Source organism: Arachis hypogaea, chromosome 15 (assembly GCF_003086295.3).
Source record: "Arachis hypogaea cultivar Tifrunner chromosome 15, arahy.Tifrunner.gnm2.J5K5, whole genome shotgun sequence".
Taxonomy (NCBI): domain Eukaryota; kingdom Viridiplantae; phylum Streptophyta; class Magnoliopsida; order Fabales; family Fabaceae; genus Arachis; species Arachis hypogaea.
Genome location: NC_092050.1, coordinates 14,744,848 through 14,762,807, shown reverse-complemented (window position 1 = coordinate 14,762,807; position 17,960 = coordinate 14,744,848).

The following is a 17,960-nucleotide window of genomic DNA, read 5'->3' as shown; positions in this document are numbered from 1 at the left end:
TGACAGCTTTCTGTCATGCCATTTTTTTTATTTTTCTTTATAAAGCTTGGCATTTTCGAAAGCTGTGAATCTGAATTCCTCTAGCTCATTTAGCTGGAGCAATCGTTTTTCTCCTGCTAATTTGGCATCAAAGTTTAGGAATCTGGTTGCCCAGTAGGCCTTATGTTCCAGTTCCATGGGCAAGTGGCATGCCTTACCATACACAAGTTGGTATGGAGAGGTCCCTATAGGGGTCTTGAATGCTGTTCTGTAAGCCCACAGAGCATCATCCAAGCTCCTTGCCCAATCCTTTCTACGGGTATTTACTGTCCGTTCCAGGATTCTCTTTAATTCTCTGTTAGAGACTTCAGCTTGCCCATTGGTTTGTGGATGATATGGTGTGGCCACTTTGTGGCGAATTCCATACCGAACCATGGCAGAGTAAAGCTGTTTATTGCAGAAGTGAGTGCCCCCATCACTGATTAACACTCTAGGGACACCAAACCTGCTAAAGATATGTTTCTGGAGGAACTTCAGCACTGTTTTAGTATCATTGGTGGGTGTGGCAATAGCCTCAACCCATTTTGATACATAGTCAACTGCCACCAGAATATAAGTGTTTGAATATGATGGTGGAAAAGGTCCCATGAAGTCAATTCCCCATACGTCAAACAACTCAATTTCCAAGATTCCTTGTTGAGGCATGGCGTAACCATGAGGCAGATTACCAGCTCTTTGGCAACTGTCACAATTACGTACAAACTCTCGGGAATCTTTATAGAGTGTGGGCCAATAGAAGCCACATTGGAGGACCTTGGTGGCTGTTCGCTCACCTCCGAAATGGCCTCCATATTGAGATCCGTGGCAATGCCATAGGATTCTCTGTGCTTCCTCTCTGGGGACACACCTACGGATAATTCCGTCTGCACATCTCTTAAAGAGATAGGGTTCATCCCACAAGTAGTACTTTGCATCAGTGACTAATTTCTTCTTTTGTATTCTATTGTACTCCTTGGGTATGAACCGTGCAGCTTTATAGTTTGCAATATCGGCAAACCATGGTGCTTCCTGAATGGCAAATAGATGTTCATCAGGGAACGTCTCAGAGATCTCAAGAAAGGGGAGGGACGTCCCTTCCACTGGCTCTATCCGGGACAGATGATCAGCTACTTGGTTCTCTGTCCCTTTTCTGTCTCTTATTTCTATATCAAACTCTTGCAGGAGCAATACCCATCTGATGAGCCTGGGTTTTGAATCCTGCTTTGTGAGTAGATATTTAAGAGCAGCATGGTCAGTATACACAATCACTTTTGATCCTACTAAGTATGATCTGAACTTGTCAATGGCGTAAACCACTGCAAGTAGTTCTTTTTCTGTGGTTGTGTAATTTTTCTGGGCATCATTTAGAACGCGACTGGCATAATAAATGACATGCAGAAGCTTGTCATGCCTCTGTCCCAATACTGCACCAATGGCATGATCACTGGCATCACACATTAACTCAAATGGCAATGTCCAGTCTGGTGCAGAAATGACTGGTGCTGTGACCAGCTTAGCTTTCAGCGTTTCAAACGCCTGCAGGCATGCTGTGTCAAACACAAATGGCGTGTCAGCAGCTAGCAGATTTCTTAGAGGTTTTGCGATTTTTGAAAAATCCTTTATAAACCTCCTATAGAATCCTGCATGCCCCAGAAAGCTTCTGATTGCCTTAACATTGGCAGGTGGTGGTAATTTTTCAATTACCTCTATTTTTTCTTGATCCCCCTCTATTCCCTTGTTTGAGATTTTATGCCCAAGAACAATTCCTTCAGTCACCATGAAGTGACACTTTTCCCAGTTTAAAACTAGGTTGGTTTCTTGGCATCTTTTCAGAACAAGTTTCAGGTGATCAAGACAGGAGCTGAATGAGTCTCCATATACTGAGAAGTCATCCATGAAGACTTCCAGAAATTTTTCCACCATGTCAGAGAAAATAGAGAGCATGCATCTCTGGAAGGTTGCAGGCGCATTACATAGCCCAAATGGCATCCTTCTATAAGCAAACACTCCGGATGGACATGTGAATGCTGTTTTCTCTTGATCCTGGGGATCTACTGCAATCTGGTTATAGCCTGAGTAGCCATCCAAAAAGCAGTAATAATCATGACCTGCTAGTCTTTCTAGCATCTGGTCTATGAATGGTAAAGGAAAATGATCCTTTCTGGTGGTTGTATTGAGCCTTCTGTAGTCAATACACATGTGCCACCCTGTAACTGTTCTTGTAGGAATCAGTTCATTTTTTTCATTATGAATCACTGTCATGCCTCCCTTTTTTGGGACGACTTGAACAGGGCTCACCCAGGGGCTATCAGAAATGGGATAAATAATCCCAGCCTCTAGTAATTTGGTGACCTCTTTCTGCACCACTTCCTTCATGGCTGGATTTAGCCGCCTCTGTGGTTGAACCACTGGTTTGGCATTATCCTCCAATAGGATTTTGTGCATGCATCTAGCTGGGCTTATGCCCTTAAGGTCACCTATGGACCACCCAAGAGCTGTCTTGTGTGTCCTTAGCACTTGAATAAGTGCTTCCTCTTCCTGTGAATTTAAAGCAGAGCTTATGATCACTGGAAAAGTGTCACCTTCTCCCAGAAATGCATATTTCAAGGATGGTGGTAGTGGCTTGAGCTCGGTTTTAGGGGGTTTTTCCTCTTTCAGAAGAAAGTTCAGAGGCTCTTTCATGTCCCCTGAATCCTCCAAATCAGGCTGAACATCTTTAAAGATGTCTTCTAACTCTGATTCGAGACTCTCAGCCATGTTGATCTCTTCTACTAAAGAGTCAATGAGATCAACTTTCATGCAGTCTGTTGATGTGTCTGGATGCTGCATGGCTTTGACAGCGTTCAACTTGAACTCATCATCATTGACTCTCAGGGTTATTTCCCCCTGTTGGACATCAATGAGAGATCGTCCAGTTGCTAGGAAGGGCCTTCCTAGAATGAGAGTAGCACTCTTGTGCTCCTCCATTTCCAGCACAACAAAGTCAGTAGGAAAGGCGAATGGCCCAACTCTGACAATCATGTCCTCAATCACGCCTGATGGGTACTTAGTGGAACATCAGCAAGTTGGAGACATATCCGGGTTGGTTTAACTTCTTCAGTTAAGCCAAGCTTCCTGATAGTGGATGCAGGTATCAGGTTGATGCTTGCCCCAAGATCGCATAAAGCTGTCTTGGTGCAATCACCTTCTAATATGCATGGTATCAGAAAACTCCCAGGGTCTTTAAGCTTTTCAGGAAAGCTTTTCAGAATGACTGCACTGCATTCTTCAGTGAGGAGAACTCTTTCTGTTTCTCTCCACTCCTTTTTATGACTCAAGATCTCTTTCATGAACTTGGCATAAGAAGGTATTTGCTCAAGTGCCTCTGCAAATGGAATCTTTATTTCAAGAGTCCTTAGATAATCTGCAAAGCGAGCAAATTGCTTATCCTGCTCCTCTTTCCGGAGTTTTTGAGGATAAGGTATCTTGGCTTTATATTCCTCAACCTTAGTGGTTAAAGAAGCCTTTTTAGAGGGGTTGCTATCAGCACTTGTGTGTGTCTGATCCCTCACTGGCAATTGAGTGCTAGAGTCAGAAGCTGGAGTGACGTTAGACGCCAGCTCACTGTCTGTTCCTGGCGCCTGAACGCCAGAAATGTGCCCATGTTGGGCGTTCAACGTTGGATTCTGCCCCATTTGGGCATTCAACGCCAGATTCCTGCCCATTTCTGGCGTTGAACGCCAATCTTGCCTTGCTTCTGGCGCTGAACGCCAGTTTTGGGCATGGTCTGGGCGTTCAGCGCCAGCCTTCCACCCATTTTCTGGCGTTTTAGTGCCAGAATTATTTTTCCCTGGGCTCTTACTGTCCTCAGGTGAATCTTTGGTGGGTCGCTCATTTCTTGAATTTTTGATGCCTTGAGGTGGGGTATTTAGTGTTTTCCCACTTCTTAATTGAACTGCTTGGCATTCTTCTGCTATTTGCCTTGATAGCTGCTGCTTTGTTTGCTTAAACTGTTCGTCCATATGTATATTAGCTATCCTTGTCTCCTGTAACCTGTCTTTGAATTCAGCTAGCTGCTTTGTTAGAAAATCCAATTGCTGATTGAATTCAGCAGCTTGTTTTACAGTACTGAATTCAGCAGTTACTGTTTTAACCTCTTCATTCATGGAAGGGTTGCTGCTTAGATACAGATGCTGATTCCTGGCAACTGTATCAATGAGCTCTTGAGCCTCTTCAATTGTCTTTCTCATATGGATAGATCCACCAGCTGAGTAATCTAGAGACATTTGAGCTCCTTCTGCAAGCCCATAGTAGAAGATGTCTAACTGAACCCACTCTGAAAACATTTCAGAGGGGCATTTTCGTAGCATCTCTCTGTATCTCTCCCAGGCATCATAAAGAGATTCATTATCTCCTTGTTTAAAGCCTTGGATGTCCAGCCTTAGCTGTGTCATCCTTTTTGGAGGAAAATACTGATTCAGGAATTTTTCTGTCAGCTGTTTCCATGTTCTTATGCTGGCCTTAGGTTGGTTATTTAACCACCTCTTAGCTTGATCTTTTACAGCAAATGGAAACAGTAATAGTCTGTAGACATCCTGATCTATTTCCTTATCATGTACTGTGTCAGCAATTTGTAAAAATTGTGCCAGAAACTCTGTAGGTTCTTCCTGTGGAAGACCGGAATACTGGCAACTTTGCTGCACCATGATAATGAGCTGAGGATTCAACTCAAAGCTACTAACTCCAATGGAGGGTATGCATATGCTACTCCCATATGAAGCAGTAGAGGGGTTAGAATATGACCCTAGAGTCCTCCTGAACTGTTCATTTCCACTTATGTCCATGATGGATATATGGATATAACTTGGACTGATTTATCTTTTTATTTATTTTATTTTATAAGAAGTAAATACTTAAATAAAATAAAATAACTAAAAAGAATTTGAATTTTGAAATTAATTTTTTTTTTTAAAATAAAAATAATTAGTTAAATAAAAACGAAATTTTGGAAAAAGAGGGAAGATATTTTCGAAAATTAGAGAGAGAGAGAGAGAGAGAGAGAGAGTTAGTTAGGTAGTTTTGAAAAAGTTAAGAAACAAACAAAAAGTTAGTTAGTTAGTTGAAACAAATTTTGAAAAGATAAGAAGTTAGGAAGTTAGAAAAGATATTTTGAAAAGATATTTTTGAATTTAGTGAGGAGAGAGAAAAACAATAAGATAGTACAAGATTTAAAATTTTTAGATCTAATGCTCCTTGTTTTTTGAAAATTTTGGAGGGAAAACACCAAGGAACACCAAATTTAAAAATTTTAAGATCAAGACACAAGGAAAACTCAAGAACACTTTGAAGACTCACAAGAACACAAGAACATGAAGAAAGAACACCAAACTTAAAATTTTTAGAAAACCAAACCAAAATTTTCGAAAACCAAAGGGAAATCAACAAGAAAACACCAAACTTAAAGTTTGGCACAGGATTTAATAGAGAAAATATTATTTATGAAAAAGAAGGTTTTGAAAAGAATATAAAAGACTCTAACCCAATTACCAAGAACACAGATTAACGCTCTAGCCAAATGAGTTATGGAATTTTCGAAAATTTTAAGAAAGATTATTTTTGAAAACACCAAACTTAAAGTTTGGCACAGGATTTAATAGAAAAATTATTTTTGAAAAAGGTTTTAAAAAAATATGATAGCCAATTACCATGAACATAAACACCATGTTCTAATTAACTGAGCTATAAATTTAAAGTGTTTTAACAAGGGATAAATAATAAAAGACTCTAAACCAAAAAGAAAGATTTTTTTTTCTAATCTAAGCAACAAAATAATTCGTCAGTTGTTCAAACACGAACAATCCCCGGAAACGGCGCCAAAAACTTGGTGCACAAAATTGTTACTCTCTTACAATTTCGCACACATGACCAGCAAGTGCACTGGGTCGTCCAAGTAATACCTTACGTGAGTAAGGGTCGAATCCCACGGAGATTGTTGGTTTGAAGCAATCTATGGTTACCTTGTAAATCTTAGTCAGGAAGTCAATTATGTTTATCAGTTGAATTGTGAATAACCAGTAGAGCATAAATTAAAAGTTACTTGTTGTGTAGTAATGGAGAATATGTTGGAGTTTTGGAGATGCTTTGTCTTCTGAATCTCTGCTTTCCTCTGTCTTCTGATTCACGCACGCACGTCCTCCTCTGGCAAGCTGTGTGTTGGTGGATCACCGTTGTCAATGGCTACCTTCCATCCTTCCAGTGAAAACTACGCTCACGCGCTCTGTCATAGCACGGCTAATCACCGGTTGGTTCTCGATCCGGTTGGAATAGGATTTACTATCCTTTTGCGTCTGTCACTAACGCCCAGCCTTCAGGAGTTTGAAGCTCGTCACAGTCATTCAATCCCTGAATCCTACTCGGAATACCACAGACAAGGTTTAGACTTTCCGGATTCTCATGAATGCCGCCATCAGTTCTAGCTTATACCACGGAGATTCTGATTAAGGAATCTAAGAGATACTCATTCAATCGGATATAGAACGGAGGTGATTGTCGGGCACACGTTCATGATTTGAGGAAGGTGATGAATGTCACAGATCATCACCTTCATCACAGTTAAGCGCGAATGAACATCTTAGACAGGAACAAGCGTATTTGAATGGAAAACAGGAATACTTGCATTAATTCATTGAGACACAGCAGAGCTCCTCACCCCCCAACAATGGGGTTTAGAGACTCATGCCGTCAGAGAATACAAAGTTTAGATCTAAAAATGTCATGAGATACAAAATAAGTCTCTAAAAGTTGTTTAAATACTAAACTAGTAGCCTAGGTTTACAAAAATTGGATAAACTATGATGGATGATGCAGAGATCCACTTCTGGGGCCCACTTGGTGTGTGCTGGGGCTGAGACTTAAGCAATTCACGTGCAGAGGCCATTTGTGGAGTTGAACGCCAGTTTTTATGCCAGTTTGGGCGTTCAACTCCAGCTTTTGATCCTTTTCTGGCGCTGGACGCCAGAATTTGGCAGAGGACTGGCGTTGAACGCCAGTTTACGTCGTCTATTCTTGTGCAAAGTATGGACTATTATATATTTCTGGAAAGCCCTGGATGTCTACTTTCCAACGCAATTGGAAGCACGCCATTTCGAGTTCTGTAGCTCCAGAAAATCCACTTTGAGTGCAGGGAGGTCAGAATCCAACAGCATCAGCAGTCCTTTTTCAGCCTGAATCAGATTTTTGCTCAGCTCCTTCAATTTCAGCCAGAAAAATACCTGAAATTACAGAAAAATACACAACTCATAGTAAAGTCCAAAAATATGAATTTTTCCTAAAAACTAATAGAAATAGACTAAAAACTAACTAAAACATACTCAAAACTATATGAAATTATCCCCAAAAAGCGTATAAAATATCCGCTCATCAGCCATCAATTCTTCTATCATCACTTATCCTCTTATAGAAAATATTAAATTCATACATGTAATCAAAGTATGATCTTTGTCAAATACATTTAAACTTTTCCGTCATTTTTCATTAGTTTTAATCAAAACTCTAGTATATAAATTGATTCATTTGCAAAATATAAGAACAGAATCATATGAAGCATGTAACATTATTAGTTCAATTTAAAATGATACATGATTCTCGTTCATGGTGTTAGCTTGTCATTTAGTTGGGGAAGAAGTGAAGAATTATAAAAACTCTTTTTTGTTCTGAGGTTCCAATAATGCTCATCATCAAATAGAAACTCAGAATAAATTATATTAAGAATCAGGATAATATATATTCTCTTCTCTTTATCAATTATAACAACAACAATATTAGTACTAGTTTTTTTAAAAAAAAAACAACTAAAAAAAGAAAATATAACATAATCAAAATAAAGATATTAAAATGAGTCAAGGCAACACCAAATCATATGAATTGCTACAAGTTCTTCTTTAATATCTACATTGCATATACAAAACTTCAAGATACAAATATGCATGACAACGATAAATTCAAATTCTAACAATGGCACAAGATTTGTTGTTTACACAGAAGTTCACTAATTTTGTACTTCAAATTCAACAATGGCACAAGAGGCACACCCACCCACTGAGCCATTTTGTTCAATCATCCGTAACTCTGTTTGAAAACAACAACACAAGTAATAGAGCTTCTTTGGCAACAACACCCACAATCATCTCATCATCATCATCATTAATCACTAAAACTAATCAGCACCTCAACAACATTCTTGCTATAATAATGGTTCCAATCTTCTTCATCACCATTCCTTTGTCTTCAAGTAACACAATCCATCAAGATCAAAAGACACACACTAAATAAAATCACAGAAGACTTACCAGAAGGAAGAGCGGCGAACGGCGAAGAGGCTCATGGACGAGCTGCGACGAAAACCGGCGAAAATGCTGCTGCAATGGCGATGAAGACCGGGCTGGAGGCGGCGACGAGGGAAAGCGACGATTCTGCCTCATCCCTCAGGCGGAGACAGCGACTTTGCAATGAGGCTGTGAGAGTGAGAGACCGCGGCGGTAAGAGGGGAGGACCGGCAAGAGGAAAAACCCAAAATGAACCGTTTATGACCACAAATAAAAAAGAAAAAAACCGTTAAAGATGAACCGAATTTTGGTTTGATCGATGCTACGTGTCGAACAATAATTGGTAGAAATAATGTGTATTTAAAAAAAGATGTTTTTTGTATCTTTATCTAAGTGGCGCCCTTAAAATATTTGCAAAATATATAAAACTCCATAGAAATTAGGAGCTCAGATTACAAAAGAGAAAAGAAATGAACTTGCTAAAATAAAATTAGAGAAAAAAAAAACATAAATTTTACAGGAGGAAACAAAAATTACATAATTAAAAGAGATATAAAAAGAAAACATGAAAGGAAACTTACACAAAAGATTAACTTATGCAATATCACATGAAGTTGTTGGGATGTGTGTGATAGTAAATATGTTTCTAAGTGAAATTTTCAACCCTTTACCGGTCGCCTATCCCTCAATTTATAAACCTTTTCAGCTAATCTTGTACTTCCATGTGTCAACTCTGGAGCAAACTAAAAATAATTGTCCCCGCCCACTAACTCCTTAGATCAACTTGATCTTCGTCGAGATGATCACTATCGAACTTCTTCGGTCAAACACCTTTTTAATTAAATCACTTTGTCGACCAACAAATTGTCTCTTAGGATCGTTATTATTGTCGAGGCTTTATCACGGGAAAGAATGATCAATCCTTCTTCACAATTAAATTTATTTAAAATAAATTTCAAAGTACTATTTCACACCCCAAGTAATTGTCATCATCATCATCATCATGACTCCATCAAATGCACACACATCCTCCATGTCTAATAAGTCTTTTAGCATTCTCTCTCTTTTCTCTGCATTTCGGCTTCCAAGATACACTTATAAAAGCTTAAGCTCCTTCTTTTTCTTCTATCTCAAAACATTATTTCTGCTATCACCGCCATCGTTACTTCTTGAGTTCAAGCTCTTAACTTTATAATTCTCTAAATTCTCCTGGTACATTTTCTCTCATTTTTACTACTCTTTTTCACGCTATTCTTATTATTGCCATTATTTTCCTCCAGTTCCTTTGCAACCTTTGAGAAACAGCCACTGGTATAGCATAAACTGAGTCTAAATCTTTAGATTTCCTTCATCAATTGATTAAAAAATCTAATATTTGTAAGTAACAAAAACACCAATGCAGAAGCCCCTAATTTGGTTTTCTCTATAGCCATGTATAACTATTTGTCTTCATAGCTAAACTTAAGTTTAAATTTTCTTAGTCGAACCCATTTCCATACACACTTTGCCGCAATGACCTCTTCAAATCCTACCACACTTTCCCCAATGAAAAGCAAAGGTAAAAAAGTTGAGGAATCCTTTGACAAGACCAGTCTAAAAATTTTATCGAGAGAGATGGACATCATCATCGAAGACCCATTCGACACCATCAACAATGAGAAAATTTTATTCCCCTTTTCCATCAAAAACTAATTACACTTCTTTCTGAACCTCCTAAATTCTCCAAAATAAGCTAAAAGTGTCTTTCAGACTTTCACTACTTCCTTTACAATGAAGGACGAGACATTTTGATCAAGAATGACTTATATGTCGCGACTTTTGTCGACCATTCTCGACCATTTTGCAGTAATCTAAAAATTGCGTTAAAAATGTTAATTTTCTTACCTAGTTCAAAAGAATGGAGCTCCATATGAAGGACCATGGCACTCTCGAGAATTTTATGACCTCATGAAACTTCTTCAATTTTACCCATCAACCTACAATTGGATGATCGGGGCTATGCTATGCTTTTTGAGCAAAACCACCAACAATCTCCACTTGCCTTGTGGAATGGGCCCACTCTTTTTGATGTGTCTACTATCACTGGATTTTTTCACTGAAGACATAATTACTTCTGATATGCGTCCTGAAAAAGAATACTCTATAAATTGAAAAAAACATTCCTATGGAGAGAGTTTATCAGAAGCAATATAAGCCAAGAAGGTACACCAATTACTGATGAAGAACATGTAGTTTTCCTCTGCTATTGGTTAAGCACCATAGGTTTTTCTCGAGGAGTGTTACCATGCAAAAATTATAATTCCCTTAGCTGCCCTTATCCATGAAAGCCAGCACAGAATCTGTTTGGCCAAACTTCTCATCGGGAGTTTGTATGATAAACTAGGCCAAATGGTCGACAGCCTTGGAAATAAATCTCCGATCAGTGCTGAGAGACCTCTTTGGCTAGCTCAACTTTGGGTAAATGTAGTATTTGAGAAGCACATGAATCATGAAGGCATTACCTTCAAATAGGCCAACTGTCGAAGGGTTTAGGTTGGTCTCCCTAAAACCACACTTTGCCAAATCCAATTCGACTAGTGAGCTTTTTTAGGAAGCTTTCTCGAAACTTTAGTCAACCAAATACTTTCAAAATGAAGACTTCAATTTTGCCCCCTTTGTTTATCCAAAATGTGGGCAAACGTGGTTTCGACGATAAATAATTCAAAAATATGGTAATGAAAAAGCGCAACGCAAAATAGATGAACACTGATTGAACTTTGTTGCAATATAAGTACTGTCGATAGGTATACCTCAATACAAGAAAGACCAGTATCGAATCTCTCTCCATGCACCACATTATGTAGCAAGGGAAATAGGATTTTTTCAAGCTCTCCCACCCCATTTCCAAGCAAATCGCCTACCCTTTGCCAACTCAACTTCAAATAAAAAAGGAGATCGACAAATGTCTCAACCATAATGAAAGGTGTTAAAGTTACTATGAACCTATTCTTTTCATTCATAGCAGCTATGTGACCAAATCCTTCTTCGATTGGTGGGTCACTTCTTACTTTTGCTATGATCGAACCTTGGATCATATTTCCAAAAATTTGATTAAGTCTTTACCTGAATAATCTGAGCAATCATCATCAAAGGTGCCTAAAAGAAAAGTTGAACCATCAAAGCACCCAAGACCACCTAAAGCATCGAAGATGTCATCCAACACTGCTTGACCCACTAAGGTAACTTTTCCATAACAACTTTATTACCTTTATGTAATTTATTTCATTCAGTGCATGTTCACACCACTTCTCCGCCTTCAAAGAAAACTCTTGTTGATTCAAGTGAATCTTTTGTTGTTTTGCAAGATTAAGCAGTTCTAGTCTCGATGACAGATAATCAAGTTCCTTACACTCATCAGGTTCTAAAAGGACTAGGGTATCTCGACTAAACTTCCTCTTTGAGTCATTTTCCTTATACGTTATTCATTCTTTTAACACCCATAATTTATATAATTTTAACATAAATAGGTCAAGACTCACTTGAAGGATCTTCTTCCATTCCCGACGACAATCTTAATTGAACCACACCCTTCTCCTTCAAAAAAGAATATTTCCACTTCTTCCTCTTCATCAAGTGGATATTTCCTATCCCACTATCTAGGTGAAGAAAAAGAAATAATACAGAGTGTCAAGAAAGAAGTTCCCAAAGATGATGAACTCGATAGAGGTCTAGGCGCAAACAATTGTCGTCGAAAAAGAACCTGCTGTTTTGTCGATTTTTAGCAAATCGATGGTGGTTCGATATCTAATGATCTGAGAGCGAAACCTACTCCTCTGTGCAGGTACCAGTTTTCTAAAAGTGCATCAAAGCACCTCGAATTAGACGATTATTGAAATAGAAAATGAATTACGATTTGTAAAGAAACAAAATAAATTAAAAATAAAGTTTTTGAAAGAAGTAAATTGACTGAGAATCGAAAAGATTGCGTTGATATTTAAAGAAAGCAATAAAGTGCCTTCGACTGGGTCAAAGGGCTTTGACATGAAACTTAAAGGTGTTGAAATATAAATTAGACATGAAATTAAAGAATGCTTGGAAGATAAATTTACTTGAAAAGTAAAGTTTACAGAAAGATAAATTGAACCCTACAGAAAAGAGACTCGATCGCAGACTCAGGAATTTGCTGGGAATGTGAGTGTGCTTAAGTGTTTTCTAAGTTAAAATTCCAACCTTTATTTCCTAAAACTTTCTAATATTTATAGTCTACTTCTGTAACCGATTATTAAGTACACAGTGCTATCTTACGCACACACTCCCTGGTAACTGTTCCCACTCTTTCGCCAATAAAACGTTACTCATCAATTCCTCACATGGTGAAAGCCTTCAACTTCTCCACCTATGTAACCGTTCGATCCCTTATTCAAGCAACCATTCGATTTCTCATTCAAATAGATGTTCGATTAAGCCCGTTCGATTTAAGAATGTGACCGAAATCGAGCTCATGTCGAGTAACTCCGAAATAATACTGGCACGTGCACCTTTTTTTCCGACATCTGCTTCCCTTCTCATTATTTCTTCAATACTTTGAATTAGCCTGTCTTAATCGAGAATATTCTTTGATTAACAAATTGCCCCCTTAGATTAATGTGTTTTTTCTCGACATCATTTGGAAGATAAAACACTTAATCTAAATTCAAACTTCAATTCCCTGAGTCAGTAATAATTACCATTTAACTTCCCATTAATACTGACCGTTTGACACGTTTCCCGTGACTTACGCTTTTTCTCTCCACCACTTCGCCTTCTTCGCAAAGTTACCTCCTTTCCCTTTGAATTCTATCTGCGATAACGGCTACAGTGAAATTCCCTTTAAATTCGACACTTCTATCTTTGCCAAACTTTCTCGAACCTTTATTCTCTCAATTCCTCTTGCATTCATCTTTCTACGTGACCACTATTCCTCAATCTTCAAACTTCACTCTTCTCCAATCTGCAATGGCCGCTTCATCATCTCATGCCGCTGCTCAAGACAAAGGCAAAGGCCCTTCAGTAGAACCACCGGCTCTACCAGCTCTCCACGCGCTAAATCAAGTCAATGATAAAGTCATTGACAACCCAGAACTTCAGACCGATGATACCAGAATCTTGATACCTTTTACAATAGGTGGAGATGTTCATTATTTCATTGGACCTATTGAAACTTTAGAAAGGGCAAACAAGAAACTACCTTTTTTCCAGTGCTCAAGGGAAAGATTTATTGATCAATCAAGCCCTCAATATCTCTTTTTTCATCACGGAACTGATTTCACAGCCTGGCATCAACGCCTTGCCCTTACAAAGAACGCCGCTTGGGGGGCTTTGGGGATTCAGGAACTCCTAAGGCTTTCCCACTTTTCACCTTCAACGCTCCCTTGGATGATTGGAGCTATAACCTTTTTTGGAACAGGACAACCAACAATTTCCACCTCCCTTGTGGAATGATTGGTATGTCCCTTTTGGATGTAGCCGCCATTACAGGGCTTCCAATAAACCCTCCAGACTGTACTTCTGACATGCAACCCAGGCACCAATACAATATTGTCTACACCAATTCCTACAGTGAGTTCATTGCTCATAATATGGGTGCAGAGGGCACTGCTGTTGCAGATGAAGAGCATGTATCCTTTCTATTCTATTGGCTAAATGCAATTATTTTCTGTTCTCGAAGCGTTCAAATGTCGAAGTTTTTCCTTCCTCTGGCTGCTCTACTTCATGAAGCAAACACTCTTAATTTAGCCAAGCTTCTTCTAGGGCATGTTTTTGAAGAGATTGGTCAATTTGTACATTGTCTCCGAGATAATTGTCTGATCAGTACGGGTGGCCCTCTCTGACTTCTCCAACTATGGCTTAATGTCATTTTCGAAAAATATATGACAAATCCTGGAGGCGGTACCACTGACAAACAACACATTAAAGGCTTCTGATTGGCTGATTATAAGCCAAATTTCCCAAATACACAATCGGATGAAGACCAATTTTTGGGCTGTTTTTTCTCTCTTCCATTCCTGTAAAGACTTTTACAATGAAAACCTCAATTTCGCTCATTTCATGCGTCGAAATTGTGGTCCTGCATGGCTTGATCATCTACTCTTTCCAAATGATGCTGAGGAAAGTGAACTGGCTAATCAAAATTGGACAAATTTGTTGGCTGTTCAAGTAATCCCTTGATGAGCAGATAATTTATACCCTTTTCAGCATTGTTTTTATACAGTTTTTATCTTAATTTAGTTACTTTTTATTATTATTTTATTAGTTTTTATTCAAAAATCACATTTCTGGACTTTACTATGAGTTTGTGTATTTTTCTATGATTTTAGGTATTTTCTGGCTGAAATTGAGGGATCTGAGCAAAAATCTTATTCAGAGGCTGAAAAAGGACTGCAGATGCTGTTGGATTCTAACCTCCCTGCATTCAAAATGGATTTTCTAGAGTTACAGAAGCCAAATTGGTGCGCTCTTAATTGCGTTGGAAAGTAGACATCCTGGGCTTTCCATAAATATATAATAGTCGATACTTTGCCCGAGATTTGATGGCCCAAATCGGCGTTCAAAATCAGCCTAAAATTTCTGGCGTAAAACGCCCAAACTGGCACCTGAATTGGAGTTAAACGCCCAAACTGGCATCAAAGCTGGCGTTTAACTCTAGGAACAGCCTAAGCACGAAAAAGCTTCAATGCTCAGCCCAAGCACACACCAAGTGGGCCCTGGAAGTGGATTTCTGCACTATGTGCACGTAGTTACTCATTTTCTGTAAACCTTAGTTACTAGTTTAGTATAAAAACTACTTTTAGAGGTTTATTTTATATCTTTGGAGTTTTCAGAGGTCTTTTACCTTATGTTCCTATTTTGATCTTGTACACGTTTGGAGGTTGGCCTCACGGCCATACCTAGACCTTTCACTTATGTATTTTTTACGGAGGAGTTTCTAGACCCCATAGATTAAGGTGTGGAGCTCTGCTGTTTTTCATGAATTAATGCAAGTACTATTGTTTTTCCTTAAATTCACGCCTACTTCTTCTCCAAGATATACTCTTGTTCTTAATTTAGTTAAGTCAGAATGAAGGGGTGACCCATGACAATCACCCAATCTTCGTTACTCGCTTAGCCCAGATCCGCGTGCTTGACAACCACAAGCGGTCTACATGATGTTCAACGTAGTCATTGGACGACAGTCGGAGTATATTCTCTTGGGTCCCTAATCAACGATTCACATCGTCTCTCCTAACAACAGAGGATCTGAATCTGAGATTAGAACCTTCGTGGTATAGGCTAGAATAATTGGCAGCATTCCTGGGATCTGGAAAGTCTAAACCTTGTCTTTGGTATTCTGAGTAGGATCTGGGAAGGGATGACTGTGACGAGCTTCAAACTTGCGAATGTTGGGCGCAGTGACAGTGTGTAAAAGGACAATGGTCCTATTCCGATGCTAGCGGGAACTGACAGATGATTAGCCGTGCGGTGACAGCGCATATGGATTTGTTTTCATCCGAGAGGATCATACAGCTTGCCATGGAAGGAGGTAACGCATGATTGGAAGAAGGCAGTAGGAAAGCAGAAGTTCAGAAGCAACGAAGCATCTCCATACGCTTATCTGAAATTTCCACCAGTGAATTACATAACTAACTTTATTTTATTTTATGTTTTATTTATCTTTTAATTATCAAAACCTCATAATCATTTAAATCCGCCTGACTGAGATTTACAAGGATGACCATAGCTTGCTTCAAGCCGACAATCTCCGTGGGATCGACCCTTACTCACGTATGGTTTATTACTTGGACGACCCAGTGCACTTGCTGGTCAGTTACGCGGAGTTGTGAAGAAATGTTGAGATCACGATTCCGTGTACCATTCCTACAGGGCTGCCCCAACACAAAAAAGAAAAAATCAAAGTGACCTTGTATGCTCCTCACTTCACAGCCAGGCAACTGGGTTTCTCACAGGCCATTCCAACCCCCCTTCCTCGAAACAACAAACCATTTTGCCATATTACTTTGACTTCCCAAGATGAACTTGATTTCTGCCTCTTAACAAATCAACAACAAAGGGAGCGTTTCAACTTTCTCGTTTATGATCGCAGCTTCTATATCACCAAGTCTTGCTTCGAATGGTGAACTGCTTACTACTCTAGGTACAGTCGTACTTTAGAGGAAATCCAGCAATCTACCATCTGAACAGCCCCTGCTGCTGAAGGTTCTCCCAAAAAGTCTCAAAAAAGAAAAGCTAACACCACAACTTCTTTACAACAACCACAACACAAGAGTCGAAGGACTCCCACCAGAACTTTCAGAAGGGTAACTATTTCTACATATACCCATACACTTTAAACTGAAATACTCCTTAATCACATTTACTTAACAACTCTTGACTTCGATCTTTTCATCAGTTACGGTTGCAACCATCGAGTGAGAGCTCTGATGGAAGTGAGCAATCCATCCGAAATATCATTGCTGCTTCTTCTCAATCAGAGGATACAGCTGATTCAGATTTGAATCTTCAATTGATTCGAAGGCCAAGATCCATTCTGGTAACTTTATATCATTTCCATTTGTATATATTTCGATTAAGTCAAAATAAATCTTAACTTATAACTGTGTACCTTGTGTATCAGCCCACTACTGTTGCTCAATCAATCACCTCACCTCCTGCATCCAATCAACCGCTTCAACAACAACAACATGACCAAGGAGATACTACATCTCATGATTCAATCCAAGTCACAAGGTCCGTTGAGCCCCTACAAGTTGCTTTCCCTTTTCCAACTGGAACACAAATAGTCAACTTGACAAAGGAGCCTACTCAGCACTCTCCAATGCAAACTCTGATCCTTGGACATACTTCTCCAACCAGTCAAGATGCACTCTCTGCTGAAGGCCAAATAGCCCCTGACTCTGATTCTCTCTCTCTCTCGAGTTGTCGAAACTACCAATTTCGATTCTCCTCGATCCAGAGTCTTAGAGACCTTTCCTTCTCCTTCAAGAGCATCCAGTATTCCTCAATAAGCTGAATTCCAAACTCCCCTTGACCAAGGATCTGGAGGTTTGGGTATATCTTCTAAGCCTACAAGCGCTACTTTGGCTAGCCTGATCTCTATTTCAAATCAAGCCATTCAAGAGGACGAAGTGCCTATTCCTGCTCCGATACTCCTTAGTTCTCCTGCACCAGTTCCTCCATTCAAATTGTCTACTGATGTTTGAGAGCAACTTCAATCACTTCTCAAACTCTTAGACTATCCACCTGTTGCATGGATCAATGATACAATTCTCAATTAGCTTTTATATGATCTTTTGGGTTCTACCTTTGAACTTCCAACCTCAACTCCTCATTCTGCCATTGTTCATCAATTCAAACAAATTGCCAACAACAGCATAGCTGCATAGATCAAGCTTCAAGAAATCGAACAGGAAGAAGCTAAGATTAAAACTGAAGCAGAAGGCTATACTGCAGCCCTTCAGCCTATCAAATCTTCCCGCAAAGAAATTGATCTGAGAATTTCTCAAGCTATCTCTGTTCAAGCTCATTATGATGGAGAAGAGATAAAACTTAAAGCGGAATTAGCCCAGATAAATGAAAAACTTGCAAAAATTCGCAAGAGAAGAGCTGATATAGCCACACCCTTGA